The sequence below is a fragment of the Phyllobates terribilis genome, unplaced genomic scaffold (genome assembly GCF_046119375.1).
Source record: "Phyllobates terribilis strain yellow unplaced genomic scaffold, ASM4611937v1 Scaffold_9__5_contigs__length_417890890, whole genome shotgun sequence".
Taxonomy (NCBI): Eukaryota; Metazoa; Chordata; class Amphibia; order Anura; family Dendrobatidae; genus Phyllobates; species Phyllobates terribilis.
The window spans coordinates 349814449-349837863 of NW_027362769.1; the positions used below are offsets into that span (position 1 = coordinate 349814449).

At 48.2% G+C, this 23415-nt stretch overlaps 1 long non-coding RNA gene across 1 annotated transcript in view; it reads right to left on the bottom strand.

The window, feature by feature from the left end:
- Positions 1 to 1464: 1464 nt before the first annotated feature.
- Positions 1465 to 23415, bottom strand: part of LOC141161000 (uncharacterized) — a 70523-nt gene continuing 48572 nt past the window's right edge. Inside the window, exons 2-4 of the long non-coding RNA XR_012250610.1 lie at positions 3281 to 3386; positions 2521 to 2724; positions 1465 to 1755 (exon numbers count right to left, since the gene is read on the bottom strand). This is a non-coding gene — a long non-coding RNA (uncharacterized lncRNA). The remainder of the gene's footprint in view (positions 1756 to 2520; positions 2725 to 3280; positions 3387 to 23415) is intronic.

Consider the following 23415-nt stretch of genomic DNA (forward strand, 5'->3'; position numbering starts at 1 on the left):
TATACAGTCAATAGAGCTGTGCAGCTCCAGGAACAAACAGCTGATCAGCGGGGGTGCCAGGTGTCTCACCCCCACCGATCAGACATTGATGACCTATCCTAAGGATAGGCCACCAGTGTTAAAGTCCTGGACAACTTTAAGTTGTTGGACAGTTTTCAGGGACTAATATAGTCTCCAGGAAGAGATGGCATACTGCCCTTCCACAGAGACCGAGAAGTGACAGTGGAGATGCATTCAAAGTCTCCTCTGGGTATACAGTGGATATTGTTGCTCCATCAAGGTCTCCAGCAGTACAGTAAAGCTTTCATTCAATTCTTTCTCCTCCTACTTACGAGATAACTGTTGATTCTGCCCCAGTCTACACAGCAAAGCTGAAAAGTGAACTGCAAAATATATGATATGGCAGCTTGTTATGTGTTCCCTATTGTGTGTGAAAACAGCAATATTTCAAGATTTTTATTGCCTAGCTACTGTATTATCACATGGAAAATAAATTTCCACTATAAAAATTATTAAAACCAGATTTTTTTTTTAAGGTATATTTTTTTCTAAGAAGGATTTTAATTTTCATTGTAAATTATCTGATATGTCTTAAAATTCATTATTAGCACTTTGAGACCATTGCTTGTTACCAGCATATGGAAACGTTCTGATAACCTTTTCCTGATAATTTTACAGTTTTAGTTATTACAGTCACCTAGTTATTATATTACAAAAAAAAAGCCGCTAAGTGTAAATGGATTTAATATTCCAGCCTCATTTTACATCTGTGTTATCCGTCTTCTCGGAGGTTTTCTTTTGAACATGCTTCTCTATTTCACTGTTGGTGTCCTTTATTATTGCTCTATCTATTAAAAGTTATTACTTAATAGGTATTTTATCTTGTTGCTGCCAGACTAACAACTGCTGAACTGCTCCGTAATTGAAAGGCTGAATGGGAGGGAGCTGTTTAGCGGGATCTGGATAAGATCTACATAAACAACACAAATTGGCCACCCTCCGGAGCTGGGATGAACACGTTTGGAAGCACCAAGAGCTTTAATGTACAAGTTAATTACGTATATTTTTCTATGCTTTCCCATAAACATAGAGAAAGAGGAGTCATCGTAGCTGTTTTGTCATCAGTGTTGGAATGCAGGACAGAGTATCCAACAATGGACCCAATTGAGAGATGCAAATACATCAAAACTCAATCTAGGAGAACCCTAATTGGATCTCTTGCTTATGGGATTATTTTATAGAATCATAGAGTGTTAGATTTGGAAGGGACCTCCAGGGTCATCGTGTCCAACCCCCTGCTCAATGCAGGATTCACTAAACCATCTCAGACAGATGTCTGTCCAGCCTCTGTTTGAAGACTTCCATTGAAGGAGAACTCACCACCTCTCGTGGCCGCTTGTTCCACTCATTGATCACCCTCACTGTCAAAACGTTTTGTCTAATATCTAATCTGTATCTTCTCCCTTTCAGTTTCATCCCATTGCTTCTCATGTTTCCATGTGCAAATGAGAATAAGGATGATCCTTCTACACTGTGACATACCTTCATATATTTGTAGACAGCTATTAAGTCTCCTCTTAGCTTCCTTTTTTTGCAAGCTAAACATTCCCAGATTCTTTAATCGTTCCTCGTAAGACATAGTTTGCAGTCTGCTCAGCATCCTGGTAGCTCTTCTCTGAACTTGCTCCAGTTTTTCAATGTCTTTTTAAAAATGTGGTGCCCAGAACTGGACTCAGTATTCCAGATGAGGTCTGACTAAGGAGGAGTAGAGGGGGATAATTACTTCACGTGATCTAGACTGTATGCTTCTGTTAATACATCCCAAAACTGTGTTTGCCTTTTTTGCTGCTGCATCACACTGTTGACTCATATGCAGTCTGTGATCTATTAGTATACCCAAGTCTTTTTCACTTGTGCTATTGCTTAGTTCTATGCCTCCCATTCTGTAGATGTACTTTTTGTTTTTCTTGCCCAAATGTAGAATCTTGGATTTCTCCCTGTTAAATACCATTCTATCAGTCGCTGCCCATTGTTCAAGCTTATCTAGAGCCTTTTGAATCCTTTCTGTGTCTTCTCTAGTGTTAGCTATCTCTCTTAGCTGTGCATTGTCTGCAAATTTGAATAGTTTATCTTCAATTCCCTTATCTAGATCATTTATAAAAATGTTGACCAACACTGGGGCCAGGACAGAGCCTTGTGGTACCCCACTTGAAACACTCTTCCAATTGGATGTACAACCATTTATTACCACTCTTTGAGTAAGATAACTGAGACAATTATGAATCCACCTAAACGTAGCCTTGTCAATCCCATACTTGGTCATTTTTTCAATAAGGATAGTATGAGATACTTTATCAAATGCTTTGCTGAAGTCGAGATATACTATATCTATCACATTTCCCTAATCCACCCAGTCAGGGATTCCATCATAGAAGGAAATTAGGTTAGTCTGGAATGACTTGTTTGCTACAAACTCATGCTGGCTCTGGTTAATTACTATATTGTTATCCAAGTACTTACATACATGCTGCTTAATAATTTGTTCAAAGACCTTTCTTGGAATAGAAGTAAGGCTCACTGGCCTGTAATTTCCTGGCATCATCTTCTTTCCTTTTTTGAAGATAGAGACAACGTTTGTCCTTCTCCAATCTTCTGAGACCTCTCCTGTTCTCCAGGAATTTTCAAAGATTCTAGCAATTGGTTCTGCAATTTCCTTTGCTATCGCTATAAGGGAAAGATAAGTTAGCAACCAACCTTTGCTTACAGTTAAGTAAATAATTGCACATAAATTTTCCGTAAAATTGAAGGCAAACTCTTAGTATAATTTTGTATGATGGTGCCAAAACAGACTTTGCTAGACTCTTCTTAAAATTGACATTCCTAAAATCAAACCCCTTCTTTAAAGGGGTTATCTGGAACTTTAACATTGATGTCCTATCCTTAGATCGGTGTCCGATCGGTGGGGGTGCGACACACAGTATCCCCATCAATCAGCTGTTCCAAGTGTCGGCGGTGGACGGAACTACTCAGTTGCGGAGCTGCACAGACAGCTCCCCCAACAGTATTGTGGCCACGGCTGGATATTGCATATCTGCCCCCTATTCAACTCATTAGGGGGCGGATGGGCAGTATTCGGCCATGGCCACTATCCCATCGATGGAGCTGGGCTGAGCAGTTCCTTAACAACAGCAAGAGATTGATGACCTCTCCTAGGGATAGACCATTGTCCCGGACAACCCCTTTAACCTTTTGCAAACAATACAATTTCTAATATACTTACTATTTTGATGTTTGGCAATCTACCTGATTCTGCTCAGGTTATGTGATGCCACGTTTCTGAGATTTCCCAACTTCTCATGATGTCCCATGATTTCTTGTCCCAAAAACTGCAAGAGCCGAAAGGGTCACAGTATGTAAAAAATCAAGTGCATGATGGTGACATTGGAATTTTGGAATGGATTTAGCAAAATTGTGCAAAAACTATTAAAGGGAATCTGTCTGCAAGTTTTTGCTATGTAATCTGATAGCAGAACAATGTAGGAGCAGAGACCCTGATTACAATGATGTGTCACTTATTAGGTTGTGTGTTGCTGTTTCTATAAAATCAATATTTTATCAGCAGGAGATTATTATCACTACAGGACTAGGTGTCTCCAACCATGGCCCCACCACCGATTAGCAGTTTTATGCTAATGCACGGTGTACACAGAAAGCTGCCAATCAGTGCTGGGGGCAGGGTTATATAAGGCTCAGAAGAACATTGCATAAAATTGTTAAAGACCCATTTAGCTGTTTCCTGTCTTGTTTGTCCTCATCAGTGTAGGATGTGAAATTACAACTGGAGAAAAACCAAACTTTTTAGATTTTTTCTAAGAAATACACAAAGTGATTATCTGGAAAGTCAGAAAATGCTGTGGACTCCTGGGTGAACGATGGTCATGGTTCTGTTACCAACTATCATATTTAGAATACACTACAGCTGGGCTCGCCCAATGGCTCTGGACATCATTTACAGTACAGACCAAAAGTTTGGACACACCATCTCATTTAAAGATTTTTCCTTCATTTTCATGACTTTGAAAATTGTACATTCACACTGAAGGCATCAAAACTATGAATTAACACATGTGGAATTATATACTTAACAAAAAAGTGTGAAACAACTGAAAATATGTCTTATATTCTAGGATCTTCAAATTAGCCACCTTTTGCTTTGATGACTGCTTTGCACACTCTTGGCATTCTATTGATGAGCTTCAAGAGGTAGTCACCAGAAATGGTCTTCCAACAATCTTGAAGGAGTTCCCAGAGATGCTTAGCACTTGTTGGCCCTTTTGCCTTCACTCTGCGGTCCAGCTCACCCCAAACCATCTCGATTGGGTTCAGGTTTGGTGACTGTGGAGGCCAGGTCATCTGGCGTAGCACCCCATCACTCTCCTTCTTGGTCAAATAGCCCTTACACAGCCTGGAGGTGTGTTTGGGGTCATTGTCCTGTTGAAAAATAAATGATGGTCCAACTAAACGCAAACCGGATGGAATAGCATGCCGCTGCAAGATGCTGTGGTAGCCATGCTGGTTCAGTATGCCTTCGATTTTGAATAAATCCCCAACAGTGTCACCAGCAAAGCACCCCCACACCATCACACCTCCTCCTCCATGCTTCACGGTGGGAACCAGGCATGTAGAGTGCATCCGTTCACCTTTTCTGCATCGCACAAAGACACGGTGGTTGGAACCAAAGATCTCAAATTTGAATTCATCAGACAAAAGCACAGATTTCCACTGGTCTAATGTCCATTCATTGTGTTCTTTAGCCCAAACTTGTCTATTCTGCTTGTTGCCTGTGCTTAGCAGTGGTTTCCTAGCAGCTATTTTACCATGAAATCTTGCTGCACAAAGTCTCCTCTTAACAGTTGTTGTAGAGATGTGTCTGCTGCTAGAACTCTGTGTGGCATTGACCTGGTCTCTAATCTGAGCTGCTGTTAACCTGCGATTTCTGAGGCTGGTGACTCGGATAAACTTATCCTCAGAAGCAGAGGTGACTCTTGGTCTTCCTTTCCTGGGGCGGTCCTCATGTGAGCCAATTTCTTTGTAGCGCTTGATGGTTTTTGCAACTGCACTTGGGGACACTTTCAAAGTTTGTCCAATTTTTTGGACTGACTGACCTTCATTTCTTAAAGTAATGATGGCCACTCGTTTTTCTTTACTTAGCTGCTTTTTTCTTGCCATAATACAAATTCTAACAGTCTATCCAGTAGGACTATCAGCTGTGTATCCACCTGACTACTGCACAACACAAGTGATGGTCCCAAACCCATTTATAAGGCAAGAAATCCCACTTATTAAACCTGACAGGGCACACCTGTGAAGTGAAGACCATTTCCAGTGACTACCTCTTGAAGCTCATCAAGAGAATGCCAAGAGTGTGCAAAGCAGTCACCAAAGCAAAAGGTGGCTACTTTGAAGAACCTAGAATATAAGACATATTTTCAGTTGTTTCACACTTTTTTGTTAATTATATAATTCCACATGTGTTAATTCATAGTTTTGATGCCTTCAGTGTGAATGTACAATTTTCAAAGTCATGAAAATACAGAAAAATCTTTAAATGAGAAGGTGTGTCCAAACTTTTGGTCTGTACTGTATATCACATAGCTCTTTTTTAGTTTATGTTTTGTTTGAAGATCCTGGACTGGTTCGTTCTTCTGGTCATGAGTACTGGCCAGAATGTTATTCTACATAGTATACATTTCTATAGACCCAAATGGTATACATGCAAACATCATAGTCAGCTGGAACCTTCGATTCAAAGTAGAACGTTTAATCTGGATCTGCCTATATACAGGTGCATCTCACTAAATTAGAATATCATCAAAAAGTTAATTTATTTCAGTTCTTCAACACAAAAAGTAAAACTAATATATTATATAGAGTCATTACAAACAGAGTGATCTATTTCAAGTGTTTATTTCTGTTAATGTTTATGATTATGGCTTACAGCCAATGAAAACGCAAAATTCATTATCTCAGTAAATTAAAATAATTAACAAAAAACACCTGCAAAGGCTTCCTAAGCATTTAAAAAGGTCCCTTAGTCTGTTTCAGTAGGCTCCACAATCATGGGGAAGACTGCTGACTTGACAGTTGTCCAGAAGGCAGTCATTGACACACTCCACAAGGACCCAGAGTTCCAATTTTCATTTGGAAATCAAGGTCCCAGAGTCTAGAGGAAGAGTGGAGAGGCCACAATCCAAGCTGCTTGAGGTCTAGTGTGAAGTTTCCACAATCAGTGATGGTTTGGGGAGCCATGTCATCTGCTGGTGTAGGTCGTCTGTGTTTTATCAAGACCAAAGCCAGCGCAGCCGTCTACCAGGAAATGTTAGAGCGCTTCATGCTTCCCTCTGCCGACAAGCGTTTAGGAGATGGAAATGTCATTCTCCAGCAGGACTTGGCCCCTGTCCACACTGCCAAAAGTACCAATACCTGGTTTACACACAACAGTATCACTGTGCTTGATTGGCCAGAAAACTCACCTGACCTTAACCCCATAGAGAATCTATGGGGTATTGTCAAGAGGAAGATGAGAGACACCAGACCCAACAATGCAGACGAGCTGAAGGCTGCTATCAAAGCAACCTGGGCTTCCATAACACCTCAGCAGTGCCACAGGCTGATCACCTCCATGCCACACTGCATTGATGGGTAGCCTTGTGGCTCAGTGGTTAGCACTGGGGTCCTGGGTTCAAATCCCACCAAGGACAACATCTGCAAGGAGTTTGTATGTTCTACCCGTGTTTGCGTGGGTTTCCTCCAGGTTCTCCGGTTTCCTCCCACACTCCAAAGACATACTGATAGGGAATTTAGATTGTGAGCCCCAATGGAGACAGCCATGATAATGTATGTAAAGCACTGCAGAATATGTTGGCGCTATATAAAAGTAAAGATTATTATTATTGATGCAGTAATTGATGAAAAAGGAGCCCCGACCAAGTATTGATACATTTCAGTAGGCCAACATTTCGGATTTTAAAAACATTTTTCAAGCTGTTGTTATAAAGTATTCTAATTTACTGAGAGAATGACTTTTGCGTTTTCATTGGCTGTAAGCCATAATCATCAACATTAACAGAAATAAACACTTGAAATAGATCACTCTGTAATGACTCTATATAATATATGAGTTTCACTTTTTGTATTGAAGAACTGAAATAAATGAACTTTTTGATGATATTCTAATTTAGTGAATGCACCTGTAGCTCTTTTTTAGTTTATGTTTTGTTTGCAGATCCTGGTTTGTTCTTCTGGTCATGAGTACTGGCCATAATGTTATTCTACATAGTATACATTTCTATGGACCCAAATGGTATACATGCAAGCATCATAGTCAGCTGGAACCTTCGATCCAAAGTAGAACATTCATTCTGGATCTACCTATATATGTAACATTCTCATCAGCAAAATACAGGTATATTTATGACAATAGATGGGTATGGCAGCGGTGTATCAGAGTGGTCAATAAACAAAATTTGAGTTCATTTGATCTCAATGACACATATGTGCCACCAAGGGCCCTGGAAGGACAGAGGCAGCCAATATGCCACCCTATTATTATTTTAATGCCTAATAATCAAGAGGACATTTCCCATTTATATGTAACAATTTTCTCAAATTACTTGGTATTGGAAGAAGATCGGCGGTGGTGTCTGGGTGCTGTCAATGATGTTGCAGGTATTTATAAAAATAGTTTATTTAAAACAGCGCGTTTCGAAATGCTGAAACGCATTGTTTTAAATAAATAGTACGCGACTATGCCTTGGATTTCCTTCTCCATCCAGGTGGGTGTGAGTGCAATGGCTGGAGCAGCAGACATTTAGCTTTTGCTTCCACACAAATCATCCAGGTGAGCGGTTCTCTCCCTACCACCTTTCTTATTATCCTGCAAAGGGAGCGCCTCTTTTCTGTTCTTCTGTCTCATATTACTTTGGGTATGTTCATACTTAGTTGGTTAAGGAGTTTAGAAACCACAAGTTTTTAACCAGAAACTGCGTAAGGAAACGTTCCTTTTTTTAAGGAGATTTTGGAGGAGTTTTTCTTGAACTAAAGTGGTTTTGAAAAGTTTTCGAAACGTTTAGGAATTTTTAACTTTTTTTACCTAAAAGTTTTTTTGGGGTATATTTTAACAGTGCTTAAAGCGGTTTTCCCACGAACAAAAGTTCATTTTATTCTCTAGATTTTGGAATAATAATAAGTTCCACAATTGGATGTGTTTAAAAAAATTGTTCCTGTGCTGAGATAATCTTATAAATGTGTCCCTGCTGTGTACTGTGTAATGGATGTATCTGACCGTGGAGGAACATGGTCAGATCATACCACATCTCCTGGGCAGGGGGGGAAGGGAAAGAGTATACAGACATTACAGCACGGGATCCACTCCCTAAACTCCTGAAAAATCTTAGTGTAAACATAGTAACCCCAACACCAAAGTGTTAATAAGTCCGAGATGTTTTTGTTATTTTACCATGTCAGAAAACCATTACATTGAACAAAGCATAAATGAGTTGTAAATATATCTAAGAACAGAACGACGCTGCCTATGCCAGAGCTTATATGTCTGACCCGGTTGCTGGGCCACGCTGATTGTTACAGGATGACTCACGAAGAAATATGAAGTCACATATGAGATGCTGCACAAAGACCTCAGAATTTAGTGTAGGCTACAAAGAAAAAGAGCAATTATATATGTTCAGGAATGTAACAAGCGCGCAGTGAAATCAGGGACATGGCCATTTCTGAACCATTTCATTATATCCAATGCTCTGATGATTGGCAGTTCCTGGGTATTGTCTTGCTGAAGATAAAAATGGCATCCGGCTTTTGTTCAGTGGCCGTATTTCCTTTATACAACCGATCTGCGCTCAGCCCGGGTATCAAATGTAACAAGTGTTTAACAGAAACGGAAATACACAATGCTTGTATGGAAGAATCATTTACTATAATACTATTTTTCATCTATTTTTCAACTACTTTCCATTCCATATTGCCATAATACTCTGCAGCGCACTATAGATAGTAAAGCTAATCACTGAGCCACCGAGCTGCCTAATACGGGTCTCATGTACAAAGAGCAGAGTGTTAGGCTCACATGGTGAGGTGGATCTTCCAAGCCAAGGTAAGGGTGGGCACATGGGCCACAAGTGTCGGTGCAGCAGGCAGGTGAGGCACGCGGGAATCAGGTAACAGAAATGCAGAAATTTCCTGACATGCAGCAAAGGTATTGGCAGCCATAAGCAGACAGGTAACTGAAGTACTAGAAGCCACAGGCAGACATGTAACGGAGATACTGGAAGCTGAAGGCAGACAGGTAACTGAGGTACTAGAAGCCGTAAGCAGACAGGTAACTGAGGTTCTGGAAGCCGCCCGCAGGCAGACTGGTAGCTGAGGTACTGGAAGTCGCAGGCAGACAGGTAACTGAGGTACTAGAAGCTGAAAGAAGACAGGTAACTGAGGTACTGGAAGGCGCAGGCAGACAGGTAGCTGAGGTGGTAGAAGGTGCAGGCAGACAGGTAACTGAGGTACTGTACTAGAAGCCGTAAGCAGACTGGTAACTGAGGTACTGGAAGGCGCAGGCAGACAGGTAGCTGAGATGCTGGAAGATGCAGGCAGACAGGTAGCTGAGGTGCTGGAAGTCGCAGGCGGACAGTTAACTGAGGTACTAGAAGCCACAGGCAGACAGATAACTGATGTACTAGAAGCCGAAGGCAGACAGGTAACTGAGGTACTGGAAGGTGCAGGCAGACAGGTAGCTGAGGTGCTGGAAGTCGCAGGCAGACAGATAACTGAGGTACTAGAAGCTGCAGGCAGACAGGTAACTGAAGTACTAGAAGCCACAGGCAGACAGGTAACTGAGTTACTGGAAGCCAAAGGCAGACAGGTAACTGAGGTACTAGAAGCTGTAAGCAAACAGGTAACTGAGGTTCTGGAAGCCGCCCGCAGGCAGACTGGTAGCTGAGGTACTGGAAGTCGCAGGCAGACAGGTAACTGAGGTACTAGAAGCCGTAAGAAGACAGGTAACTGAGGTACTGGAAGGCGCAGGCAGACAGGTAGCTGAGGTGCTGGAAGGTGCAGGCAGACAGGTAACTGAGGTACTAGAAGCCGTAAGCAGACAGGTAATTGAGGTACTGGAAGGCGCAGGCAGACAGGTAGCTGCGGTGCTGGAAGGTGCAGAAAGACAGGTAGCTGAGGTGCTGGTGTGGCACCCCAGGGGTCTGGTTTCCACAGTAATAGCAATATTACGTCTGTGAGCAGGTGGGAGGTCTCCTGGTCAGGAATCCTATGCATGCCACACCTCCTGCCCAGTCCTGGGAGGGGAAGAACTTCCCCTATATAAAACTGGGGCTGAGGCAGGGTTAGTTAGTTAAGAAGAGGAGAAGCAGCTATAGGAAAGAGAGATCAGGAGCTCTGGGGAAGTCGTGCTAAAAGGAATCAGGGGCTGGCAGCTGTAGAGCTCGCCCTGATTGAAGAGTTACCACCGGACCCGGAGTCCAAGGCTGTGGGGACTAATCCTTACCCAGCAGCAGAAACCGACCGGCAGGGGATTTCAGGTCCTCTGGCCAAGAAACCCGAAGGCACGGTCACACGCGTGGGACCAGCACCGCCGTCGTGGAGCGGAAGCCACTAGAAGGCCCCGAGTCACCGGCCATACGGGTGAGCACCACACGGTACACTCAGGGACGTGGGCTACTTTTACCCGCCTCTAGCAAGGTAGCCAGTAGAGTACAACTAGTTGGGGAGGCCTACAACTCCGCCTGGCCAGGGGAGATCCCATCTGTTCAAGGACTGACCAGGCCCCGACCGCTAGCCAGTACTCCGGGAGGGTCTATTTTTGTCACCAGTAAAGACCCTGAACTACACCGCATCGTCTCTGAGTGGTTCCTGCTACCCCCATCATCCACGTCGGCTGCCCTGAGGCCATACCCCACCCGTTGGGGGTTATCCCATCCACGCTGCACAATCCTTCCACCGGCCTCAGCGGTCTGCCCTGCAACGGCAGCTCCATAGCTGCATTCAACGGGTGGCGTAGTCGTCCAACATCTACTGCTAATACTCAGCCACACAGTTTGACTCCCTGGGCACGGACCGGGTTACCGCCACGAGACTACTACCCCCAACAGGCCCGGCTCCGGGTAGTCCCCGCGTGCGCAACGCTACACCAAGTAGGCCCAGGGGCGCGTCAACTTTGGCATAGTCGGCAGGATTTCGTGCCCGCAACCACCGGGTACAGGGTGCCTGAAAAAGACTGTTCAAACTTACCAGTGGTGAAGATTCCCGCCATCCGGCGCCATCTTCTACCTTCTTCCCGCCATCCGCGAAGTTTTCCCGCCATCCGGCACCATCTTCTGCCTTCTTCCCGCCATCCGTGGAGTTTTCCCGCCGTTGGACCCCATCTTGAAGACGCCGCGCGGGAAGAAGAGGGGCATGGACTCCGAAAGCGCGCGAGAACTGAAGCCCCGCCTCACGTCCGGACGTTGCGTAAGGTCCTGGAAGGAGCCCAGCAGACGCCGACGTCACAGGAGCGCGACGGAAGGTCCTCAACCCTGACGATCCACTGCGGAGCCGCAGCCTACGGAAGAGGATCATGGCAAGGTAGGCCACGGTCCACTAGGGGGGGAGAAAGATGTCGGATACGGAGGAGAGCTTCACTGCCTCAACCCCCGCCAGCACCACCGCTGCTGCAGTCATGCCTTTCACCATGCCCTATATCCCGGGAGCAGCCTGGCTACCCCAGTACTCAGGGGAGTCACATACCCTGAATGACTTTAAAGAAAAACTGGATAGCCTCTTCCAGGTGTACCCCCTCACAGAAGAGCAAAAAGTGAGCATCCTGGTGGCCCAACTAACCGGGGCAGCCCAAAGGGAGGTAAAGTCCTGGCCACCTGGGAGGAGGACTGTCGCAGGGATACTAACCCGGCTGAGGGACACCTTTGATACCCGCACCTCAGCCGAGATTAAGCTTAGATTCTATGGGTGCAAGCAGCGAGCACATGAGAGTATAAGGGACTATGCACTAAACCTACAAGAGGCCCTGAGAGCCATTAAGCAGACCGACCCTGACAGCGTGGGAAACGAGGACAGGCTGTTGACCGAGCAATTTATAGAGGGACTATATTGCAATGTCCACTGAACCCAGTTGCGGGCCATAGCCTTACAGGATCCTCATCTGGACTTTGCACAGTTCAAGGACAGAGCCATCCGGGTGCTCCGAGAACCGACACCGGGTGGCGTTGTGACCCACAGGCGCCCAGCTATCACTTACCACCAGGAGGCGGCGCCCTTGTCGGCAGGGCCTGTGGGGGCTGATGCGCAGGCTTTGAACAATGACCCGGCTCCGGACCTGCACCATCAGGTCCAAGAGCTAGCTAAAAGCGTTGCTGCGCTAACCCGAACTGTGCAGTCTTTACAGGTTTCCACTCCAGGGAAGATCCAGCTGGCATCCGGACCGGAGGACATCCCGTGGCGTCGACCAAGGAGGACCCCACCGGCCAGAGGAAGACCCAGCGACCGGTACAACGAGGACGGACAACCTATCTGCCGCTGCTGCAATCAACCCGGACATATGGCAAGGTACTGTCCTTTAAACTGGCACAACCTGGGGTAGAGGGCCAACCCCCAGGAAAAAGATCCCCAGGCCCATCGAACTGGCGCGACAAATATGTGGGAGGACGTCCAGTCTTGCCTGTGGTACTGGATGGCATCCCTATGAGTGCCCTACTGGACACCGGGTCACAGGTCACCACCATCCCGTACGTGCTCTTCAAGCAGTACTGGAATGACTCGGATATAACCCGCTATCCAGACGACGACTTGAGTATCATCATGAGTAATGGTCAGCCCGTGCCACAGATCGGATTTAAAGAAATGACCATTAAAATCGGTAGAGTCGAACTGGCAGCACAGGGACTGATCATTGTAGACATTGACAAGCGCGAGAGTCACCCAAAGATAACTCTAGGAACTAATGTGATTGAAAATTGTCTTGCAGAGGTGATTTTCATTTTACAGCAGGTTGCCAAGAACGCCAGCTCCGGCCAGCAGCGAGTGCTCCAGAAAGAGATCCGGGCACTGATGCGACGGCAACAGGTGGAACTCTCCGGTGGTGAGATTGGTAGCGTAAGAATGTGTGACCCTTTCCCTATTGCCATGCCCCCGAAAAGTGAAATGATGATTTGGTGCCGGGCAGCTATTGGTCTGAGAGGTAGAGATTACCAGGCCATGGTAGAACCAGTCTACTCAGACAGTAGGCCCACCATTTTGACAGCACGGGGGGTAGTTGATGTACGCCATGGGAGGGTGCCCGTTCGTATAATAAATATCGGGAAAAGGGAAGTATACCTGCCCCGGTATGCTACGCTAGCCAAATTATATACTATCAACCAAAATTCTATACAGTCTGTGGAACCCTTGCCTCCATCTCACCCGGAGGAAGGTAACGGCTCTACGAAAATAATGGAGGATTGGTGTCAGCAACTATATTTGGGTACTGACTCCACTCCCTCCCACCAGAAACAGGGAGTCTACCGGGTGGTTCGAGAGTACGAGAGAGTGTTTAGTAAACACCCGTTAGACTTCGGGCGAGTCAAGGGGGTAGAACACCACATCCCCACGGGAGACCATCCTCCCATAAAAGAGAGGTATCGACCCGTACCCCCTGCACACTACCAACACGCCAAGGGGATGCTTAGAGACATGAAGGAGGCTGGGGTAATCAGGGATAGCTGTAGCCCCTGGGCAGCTCCACTAGTCTTGGTCAAAAAGAAAGACAACACCATGAGAATATGTGCAGATTACCGGAAAATTAACCGTATCACACACAAAGATGCGTACCCCTTACCAAGAATAGAGGAGTCTTTGGCTGCTTTAAAATCTGCTAACTTCTTCTCCACCTTGGATCTCACTAGCGGGTACTGGCAGGTTCCTGTAGCAGAGGCGGACCGGGAGAAGACCGCATTCACCACCCCGATGGGACTTAGCGAGTTTACCTGCATGCCGTTCGGACTCTGCAACGCACCAGGAACCTTCCAGCGATTGATGGAATGCTGTCTGGGACACCGAAACTTTGAGACGGTCCTGTTATACCTGGACGATGTCATCGTCTATTCCAAGACCTACGAGGACCACCTGAAACACCTGGCGGAAGTGTTCGAAGCTCTGGCAAGTTACGGCCTAAAGGTGAAACCCTCCAAGTGTCACCTCCTGAAGCCAAAGGTGCAGTACCTGGGACACGTGGTGAGTGCTGACGGAGTGGCTCCCGACCCAAGCCCCTCCAGCGTAAAGGAAGTGAGGCAGTTCCTCGGGTTGGTAGGCTACTACCGAAGGTTCATTCCCGGTTTCACCAAAAAGGCAGCTCCTATGCAGGACCTCCTGATAGGCCAGTCCAGGAAGGCCAAGAACCAGAAGCCACCCTTCAGATGGGAGAAGCTGGAAGAAGAGTCCTTCCGCCAGCTGAAGATGGCCCTCACGGGGGATGAAATCCTGGCGTACCCTGATTATAGCCAGCCCTTTATCCTCTACACCGACGCCAGTAACATCGGGCTAGGAGCCGTACTGTCCCAGATCCAGCAGGGGAAGGAACGGGTAATTGCTTACGCCAGCCGAAAACTGCGACCCACCGAAAGAAACCCTGAGAATTACAGCTCATTTAAGCTAGAGTTCCTGGCAGTGGTGTGGGCAGTCACCGAACGCTTTAAGCACTACCTCGCTGCTTCCCGGTTCACCGTGTACACGGATAACAACCAGTTGACACACCTGGACACTGCAAGACTCGGTGCCCTAGAGCAGAGATGGATGGCCCGCTTGTCCAACTATGAGTTTACAATCAAATACCGGGCAGGACGCTCCAATACCAACGCGGACGCCCTGTCCAGGATGCCGAACCTACCGGACGTAGGGGAAGATTCAGAGGAACTGGAAGAAGTTGAACTCCCCGCGTTCCACCGTCATGGGACTATCCAGTATTCCCACCGTGTAAGGAGTAAGCAATCCGCTACGTTCAACCCATTACCTCATTACAACTGGGCGGAGACGCAAGACAGTGACCCTGCTGTCCGACTGGTAAAGGAGATGCTGACTCGGCCAGATGCACGCCTTGACCCAGACGCTCCGGAGGAAGCCAAGCAACTGTGGGCTGAGAAGAGTCGACTGTTCCTTTACAAGGGGAAGTTGTGCCGCAGAATGGTTAACTCCCGGACGCATGAACTAATCTGGCAAGTAGTAGTGCCAAGAAGAGACGCAGCTATGGTGATGGAGGCATACCACGACGGAGCTGGGCACTTCGGATGGAAGAAGCTGGAGTTCCTGCTGCGCGGGCGGTTCCATTGGGTAGGCATGAGAGGAACCATCGAGAGGTGGTGCAGAGACTGTGGCCCATGCAACCTAAGAAGGAGGGACCGTGCCAGCCAGAAGACTCCCCTGCAGTCCATCATTACCAGACAGCCGTTGGAACTGGTAGCCTTGGATCATGTAAAACTGACCCCAAGCAAAAGTGGCTACGTCTACGCGTTAACCATCGTGGATCACTACTCCCGGTTCTTGGTTGTCGTCCCCGTCAAGGACTTAACGGCTCAAACAGCAGCTAGAGCCTTCCAGCAGCACTTCTGCCGTCCGCACGGATACCCGGAGCAGGTGCTGACGGACCAGGGGCCTGCCTTTGAAGCGGAAGTCTTCCAGGAGTTCTGCACCCTGTATGGCTGCCGGAAGATAAGAACAACACACTATCACCCGCAAACTAATGGACTTTGTGAGAAAATGAACCAGGTGGTGATAGATCTTCTGAAAACATTGCCCCTGGAAGAACGTAGTCTGTGGCCTGAAAAGCTGCCCGACCTGGTGGACCTATACAACCACATCCCTGTAGGTTCCACCAACTGTACCCCGGCTTACCTAATGAGGGCAAGACCTGGTAAGCTTCCTGTTGATCTGGAGATGGGAGTCCTGACACCCGAGGACACTTCACCAGAAGCAGACTGGGACACAGAGAGGCAGCAGCAGTACCGGAAAGTACAGGAGAGCGTGGAGCGAAGTCTCTGTCAAGCTAGGGAAAGACAAGAGAAAACTTACAACCAGTATGCTCCCGCTGTTCCCCTGGTGCCCGGAGAGCAGGTCTTGAAGAGGAAAAGACGGCTCCACAAGTTGGACGACCAGTGGGAGAAGGACCCGTACACCGTACTGCCCTCAAGCCACGACAACCCAAAGATCTGTACAATCAGTAAAGACGGAGGGGAGACCACAGCCATTGTATCCCGGGATCACCTGAAGAAGTGTCCCGAACAGCTACGGAACCCTGAAGAGGAACAAGAAGACCCTCGACCCGTAGAGGAAAGGGAAGATATGGTTAGTACTGTGCTCGGAGACTTCCCTCGGTCTTGGACTCAAGTCAATGGTGCTGTTGTGGTACCCGTCCTCACGTTCCTCCAACCAGCATCCCAAGTGCCTACGGAGACACAGGTAGAGCTGGAAGAACAGCCGGTCCAGGAGGCAGAAGACCCCACACAAGCAGACCAGGAGAATCAACCCTCTGCTTATAGTGAGCCTGCTATACCCCTAGTGAGCCAAAGAGTCCGTAGACGGCTGCCCAGTTTACCCTTGACAGCTCCTATACCCTGTAGCTCAGGACCAGTCAGCCAGCTCCGTAGGTCCACTACGGTCACTAGAGGCCAGTTGCCCATACGGTGGAGGATCTAAATGTTCAAGCTATTTTATTAATGTTTACCTGTTTATTGTTGCTTGTGTATAATTATGTGTTTCTAGTTATTTGTAGGAGTCTTTGGTGGATTTACCGGGAATCCTTTGTGCATATAGTTGGAGCGTAACCCAGGACGGACTAAAAGACTGATAAGGACTCGGGGCAGGACAGACCCCTACCTGGTTACGTCTCCCTGTTTTGGTGAAATGGACACCTTTGTTTTCCTCAAAAGTTACACCCGGTTGCGGACACGCCGTGACCACCTTATGTGTTGTCTCCACCAGAACGTTATTGTTTATACCTTGTTATGTTTACAAAGTATGTTTAGTCCCGGAGTACTAAATTTCACTAGGGGGGAATGTGGCACCCCAGGGGTCTGGTTTCCACAGTAATAGCAATATTACGTCTGTGAGCAGGTGGGAGGTCTCCTGGTCAGGAATCCTATGCATGCCACACCTCCTGCCCAGTCCTGGGAGGGGAAGAACTTCCCCTATATAAAACTGGGGCTGAGGCAGGGTTAGTTAGTTAAGAAGAGGAGAAGCAGCTATAGGAAAGAGAGATCAGGAGCTCTGGGGAAGTCGTGCTAAAAGGAATCAGGGGCTGGCAGCTGTAGAGCTCGCCCTGATTGAAGAGTTACCACCGGACCCGGAGTCCGAGGCTGTGGGGACTAATCCTTACCCAGCAGCAGAAACCGACCGGCAGGGGATTTCAGGTCCTCTGGCCAAGAAACCCGAAGGCACGGTCACACGCGTGGGACCAGCACCGCCGTCATGGAGCGGAAGCCACTAGAAGGCCCCGAGTCACCGGCCATACGGGTGAGCACCACACGGTACACTCAGGGACGTGGGCTACTTTTACCCGCCTCTAGCAAGGTAGCCAGTAGAGTACAACTAGTTGGGGAGGCCTACAACTCCGCCTGGCCAGGGGAGATCCCATCTGTTCAAGGACTGACCAGGCCCCGACCGCTAGCCAGTACTCCGGGAGGGTCTATTTTTGTCACCAGTAAAGACCCTGAACTACACCGCATCGTCTCTGAGTGGTTCCTGCTACCCCCATCATCCACATCGGCTGCCCTGAGGCCATACCCCTCCCGTTGGGGGTTATCCCATCCACGCTGCACAATCCTTCCACCGGCCTCAGAGGTCTGCCCTGCAGCGGCAGCTCCATAGCTGCATTCAACGGGTGGCGTAGTCGTCCAACATCTACTGCTAATACTCAGCCACACAGTTTGACTCCCTGGGCACGGACCGGGTCACCGCCACGAGACTACTACCCCCAACAGGCCCGGCTCCGGGTAGTCCCCGCGTGCGCAACGCTACACCAAGTAGGCCCAGGGGCGCGTCACTGGAAGTCGCAGGCGGACAGTTAACTGAGGTACTAGAAGCTACAGGCAGAGAGGTAACTGAGGTACTGAAAGCCGCAGGCAGACAGATAACTGAGGTCCTAGAAACCGTAAGAAGACAGGTAGCTGAGGTACTAGAAGCCGTAAGAAGACAGGTAACTGAGGTACTGGAAGGCGCTTTCAGACAGGTAGCTGACGTGCTGGAAGGTGCAGGCAGACAGGTAGCTGAGGTGCTGGAAGTCGCAGGCGGACAGTTAACTGAGGTACTAGAAGCCACAGGCAGACAGGTACCTGAGGTACTAGAAGCCACAGGCAAACAGATAACTGAGGTACTAGAAGCCACAGACAGACAGGTAACTGAGGTACTAGAATCCGCAGGCAGACAGGTAACTGAGATACTAGAAGCCACAGGCAGACAGGTAACTGAGGTACTAGAAGCCGCAGGCAGACAGGTAACTGAGGTACTAGAAGCCACAGGCAGACAGGTAACTGAGGTACTAGAAGCCGCAAACAGACAGATAACTGAGGTACTAGAAGCTGCAGGCAGACAGGTAACTGAGGTACTGGAAGGTGCAGGCAGACAGGTAACTGAGGTGTTGGAAGTCGCAGGCTGACAGATAACTGAGGTACTAGAAGCCGAAGGCAGACAGGTAACTGAAGTACTAGAAGCCACAGGCAGACAGGTAGCTGAGATACTGGAAGCCGCAGGCAGATAGATAACCGAGGTACTAGAAGCCGTATGCAGCTAGGTAACTGAGGTACTGAAAGCCGCAGGCAGACAGCTAACTGAGGTACTAGAAACCGTAAGAAGACAGGTAGCTGAGGTACTGGAAACTGCGGGCAGACAGACAATTGAAGTACTGAAAGCTGCAGGCAGACAGAAAACTGAAGTACTAGAAGCCATAAGCAGACAAGTAACTGAAGTACTGGAAGGCAAAGGCAGACAGATAACTGAGGTACTGGAAGGCACAGGCAGACAGGTAACTGAGGTATGGGAAGCCACAAGCAGACAGGTAACTGAAAAATTGGTAGCCACAGGCAGACAGGTAACTGAGATGCTGGAAGCCGAAGGCAGACAGGTAACTGAGGTGCTGGAAGCCGTAGGCAGACAGGTAACTGAGGTACTGGAAGCCACAGACATACAGGTAACTGAGGTATTGAATGCCACAGGCAGACAGGTAACTGAGGTACTGAAAGCTGAAGGCAGATAGTTAACTGAGGTAATGGAAGCTGCAGGTAGACAGATAACTGAGGTAATGGAAGCCGCAGGCAGACAGGTAACTGAGGTACTGGAAGCTGCAGGCAGACAGGTAACTGAGGTACTGGAAGCCGCAGGTAGACAGATAACTGAGGTAATGGAAGCCGCAGGCAGATAGGTAACTGAGGTACTGGAAGTTGCAGGCAGAGAGGAAACTGAGGTTCTGAATGCCAGAGGCAGACAGGTAACTGAGATACAGGAAGCTGCAGGCAGAAAAGTAACTGAGGTACTGGAAGCTGCAGGCAGACAGGTAACTGAGATATTGGAAGCTGTAGGCAGACAAGAAACTGAGGTACTGGAAGCCGCAGACAGACAGGTAGCTGAGGTACTGGAAGCTGCAGGCAGATAGGCAACTGAGATACTGGAAGCTGTAGGCAGACAAGCAACTGAGGTACTGCAAGCTGCAGGGAGACAAGTAACTGAGATACTGGAAGCCGAAGGCAACCAGGTAACTGAGGTTCTGAATGCCACAAGCAGACAGGTAGCTGATTTACTGGAAGCCACAGGCAGACAGGTAGCTGAGATACTGGAAGCTGCAGGCAGACAAGTAACTGAGGTACTGGAATCCGCAGGCAGACAGGAAACTGAGATACTGGAAGCTTTAGGCAGACAAGTAACTGAGGTACAGGAAGCCACAGGCAGACAGGTGGCTGAGGTGCTGGAAGCTGCAAGCAGACAGGTAGCTAAAATGCTGGAAGCTGCAGGCAGACAAGTAACTCAGGTATTGGAAGCTGCAGGCAGACAGGTAACTGAGATACTGGAAGCCGCAGGCAAACAGGTTACTGAGGTTCTGAATGCCACAAGCAGACAGGTAGCTGATTTACTGGAAGCCACAGGCAGACAGGTAGCTGAGATACTGGAAGCTGCAGGCAGACAAGTAACTGAGGTACTGGAAGCTACAGGCAGACAGGTAACTGAGATACTGGAAGCTCTAGGCAGACAAGCAACTGAGGTATTGGAAGCTGAAGGCAGACAGGTAACTGAGGTGCTGCAAGCTGCAGGCAGACAGGTAGCTGAGGTACTAGATAGCCGCAGGCAGACAAGTAACTGAGGTACTGGAAGCTGCAGGCAGACTGGTAACTGAGGTACTGGAAGCCGCAGGCAGACAAGTAACTGAGGGACTGGAAGTCACAGGCAGACAGGTAACTGAGGGACTGGAAGATGCAGGCAGACAGGAGGCTTTCTGAAGACTGCAGACAGGGAACTGTGCACAGGCAAGTCTTAATGCCAATGAAGGGGGGCACAGGTCCATTGTGCTATGGGCCAAAACTGAGTTCTCTTTGCCCTGAAACCCATATTCTAAACAGGAGCTACAGTTGCGTGTGATGTGCTGAGGGGTTCTTTCTTTACTCACTTGTAGTTTGGGAGTGCTTGTTACCTCCCAGTCCATGAGACTGGCTGAAGCTACAGACAAGACATGAGACCTTGGGTCTGGGTTAACAGGTTCAGCTTTACTGTGCAATTCGGTGACGCACAGTTGCAGCATACAGATTTAGACAGAGTCTCTTTTGGTGATGTTCGATTTGTCCTGTGTACTGTTAGTCTTTGCCTCCTTTCTGCCCGACCTGTTCCTAGCCAAACTTTTGCTGACCCTAGGGACTTCCCATTGGACATAACAGCTTCCCTGAGGTCTACCATCCTTCCCTCCTGCTAAGACCCAGCCGACTCCTTCCTCACATGGGAAACAGATATATGACACTCAATACCTCCACTGGTATAAGTCCAAAATTCGGTTCGGATACCAGAACTGTACCTCAACTTGAACAGAACCCGAACCCCATTGAAAACAATAGAGACCCGAACTTTGGATCTAGAAAAATATTCTTTCTCTCTAGACTTCCTCCGGAACTCCAAATTTTGCAACTGACTTCCAGGGAGGGAGGCTGCAGAGCTCGGCGAGGGCGACGGCAGAGTGCGGCGAGGGCAGGGCTGGCGTCAGCACCCGGCGCACCCGGGCAAATGCCGGGGCCCTGAGCAGGCAGAGGGGCCCACCGGCGGTCGCGCACCCAGCTGGGCTATGGGCTGAGGAGAGCGGTGTCAGCGCCCGCCCTTCTCTCCCGCTTGCTCAGGGCCCCGGCAGCTGGATACTTACCTCTCCCCGTGCCTCCGCAGATCAGCTGTCTTCCTGCTCTGCGCTCCCTGTGAAGTCTCAGGTCAGAGGGCGCGGTGACGTCTTTACACCGCGCCCTCCCCTGAGCCGTCACAGGGAGCGCAGAGCGGGACGACGCCGGCAACGCTGGAGTTCGGACCCGAGCAGCGGGCAGCGGGCAGCGGGCAGCAGGTAGCAGAAGGGAGGTGAGTATTTGATTTTTTTTTTTTAATTTATGGAGGCATGGGGCAGTATAAAGAAAAGGGGGGGGCATCCTGCATGGGGCATTATAAAGAGAGGGGGGGACATCCTGCATGGGGCATTATAAAGAGGGGGGGCATCCTGCATGGGGCATTATAAAGAGAGGGGGGGACATCCTGCATGGGTCATTATAAAGAGTGGGGGGGGCATCCTGCATGGGGCATTATAAAGAGGGGGGGGTGACATCCTGCATGGGGCATTATAAGGTGGGGAACAGCCTGCATGGGGCATTATAAGGGGGGGGGCAGCCTGTATGGGGCATTATGTGGGGGGTAACAGCCTGCATGGAGCATTAAAAGGGGGGGGGCTGTATGGGGCATTATGTGGGGGGTAACAGCCTGCATGGAGCATTATAAGGGGGGGACAGCCTGTATGGGGCATTATGTGGGGGGTAACAGCCTGCATGCAGCATTATATGGGGGCCAATATCCTGTATGGAGCGTTATAAGGGAACCGGTATCCTGTATGGAGCGTTATAAGAGGACCGGTATCCTGTATGGAGCGTTATATGGGGGCCAGTATTCTGTATGGAGCCTTATATGGGGGCCAGTATTCCGTATGGGGCCTTATATGGGGGCCAGTATTCCGTATGGAGCCTTATATGGGGGCCAGTATTCCGTATGGAGCCTTATATGGGGGCCAGTATTCCGTATGGAGCCTTATATGGGGGCCAGTATTCCGTATGGAGCCTTATATGGGGGCCAGTATTCCGTATGGAGCCTTATATGGGGGCCAGTATTCCGTATGGAGCCTTATATGGGGGCCAGTATTCCGCATGGAGCCTTATATGGGGGTCAGTATTCCGCATGGAGCCTTATATGGGGGCCAGTATTCCGTATGGGGCCTTATATGGGGGCCAGTATTCCTTATGGGGCCTTATATGGGGGCCAGTATTCCGTATGGGGCCTTATATGGGGGCCAGTATTCCGTATGAAGCGTTATATGGGGGCCAGTATTCCGTATGGAGCCTTATATAGGGGCCAGTATTCTGTGTGGAGCGATTCAACGGTTTCTGAGCTATTGTGGAATTTACAATAGATATCACTCATGTAATGTAAGAAGTGAAATCTTTGCATTGTACTATATATATATATATATATATATATATATATATATATATATATTTCTCCGCCGTATCTCTGCATCATGAATCATGGTATGTGTTAAAGGGGCCCACTGAGACTCTTTCGCCCGGGGCCCAGAAAAACCTGGAGCCGGCCCTGGGCGAGGGTGATGGCAAAGCGTGGTGAGGCGACGGCAGAGCACGGAGTCTAGCACCGGACTCTAACTGTCTGGCACGAACACTCAAACTTTTAAGTTCAGGTTCACTCATCTCTACTGGTGACATCTTCAAAGAAAAGTTCTGCAAAAAGTTCCACCACTTAGACCACCATCAAGCAGCTCTTATAGAAGAACCATTGTAGAGCTCAATCACCAGCGATGAAGGAATTAAGCTATTTTAGAGACCTTAATGACATACATGGGATCTTAAATAAAAAAAAAAAACTAAGTGCAATTCCCTTTAAATATAAGTTATATCTCGGCATAATGGTAAGAACCTTTACTAATGTATAACGAGATGCACTAAAATGTGTTATCCTCTGCCTCCGGCGCTCCACTTCCCAGTGAATTATTTACCAGAGCTCTTCCATACTGGGTGGTCACGCATATGTGTATAATATTGCAATGCATAGCAATGACCGGCCGGTGTAGATGTGGCTGTCCAT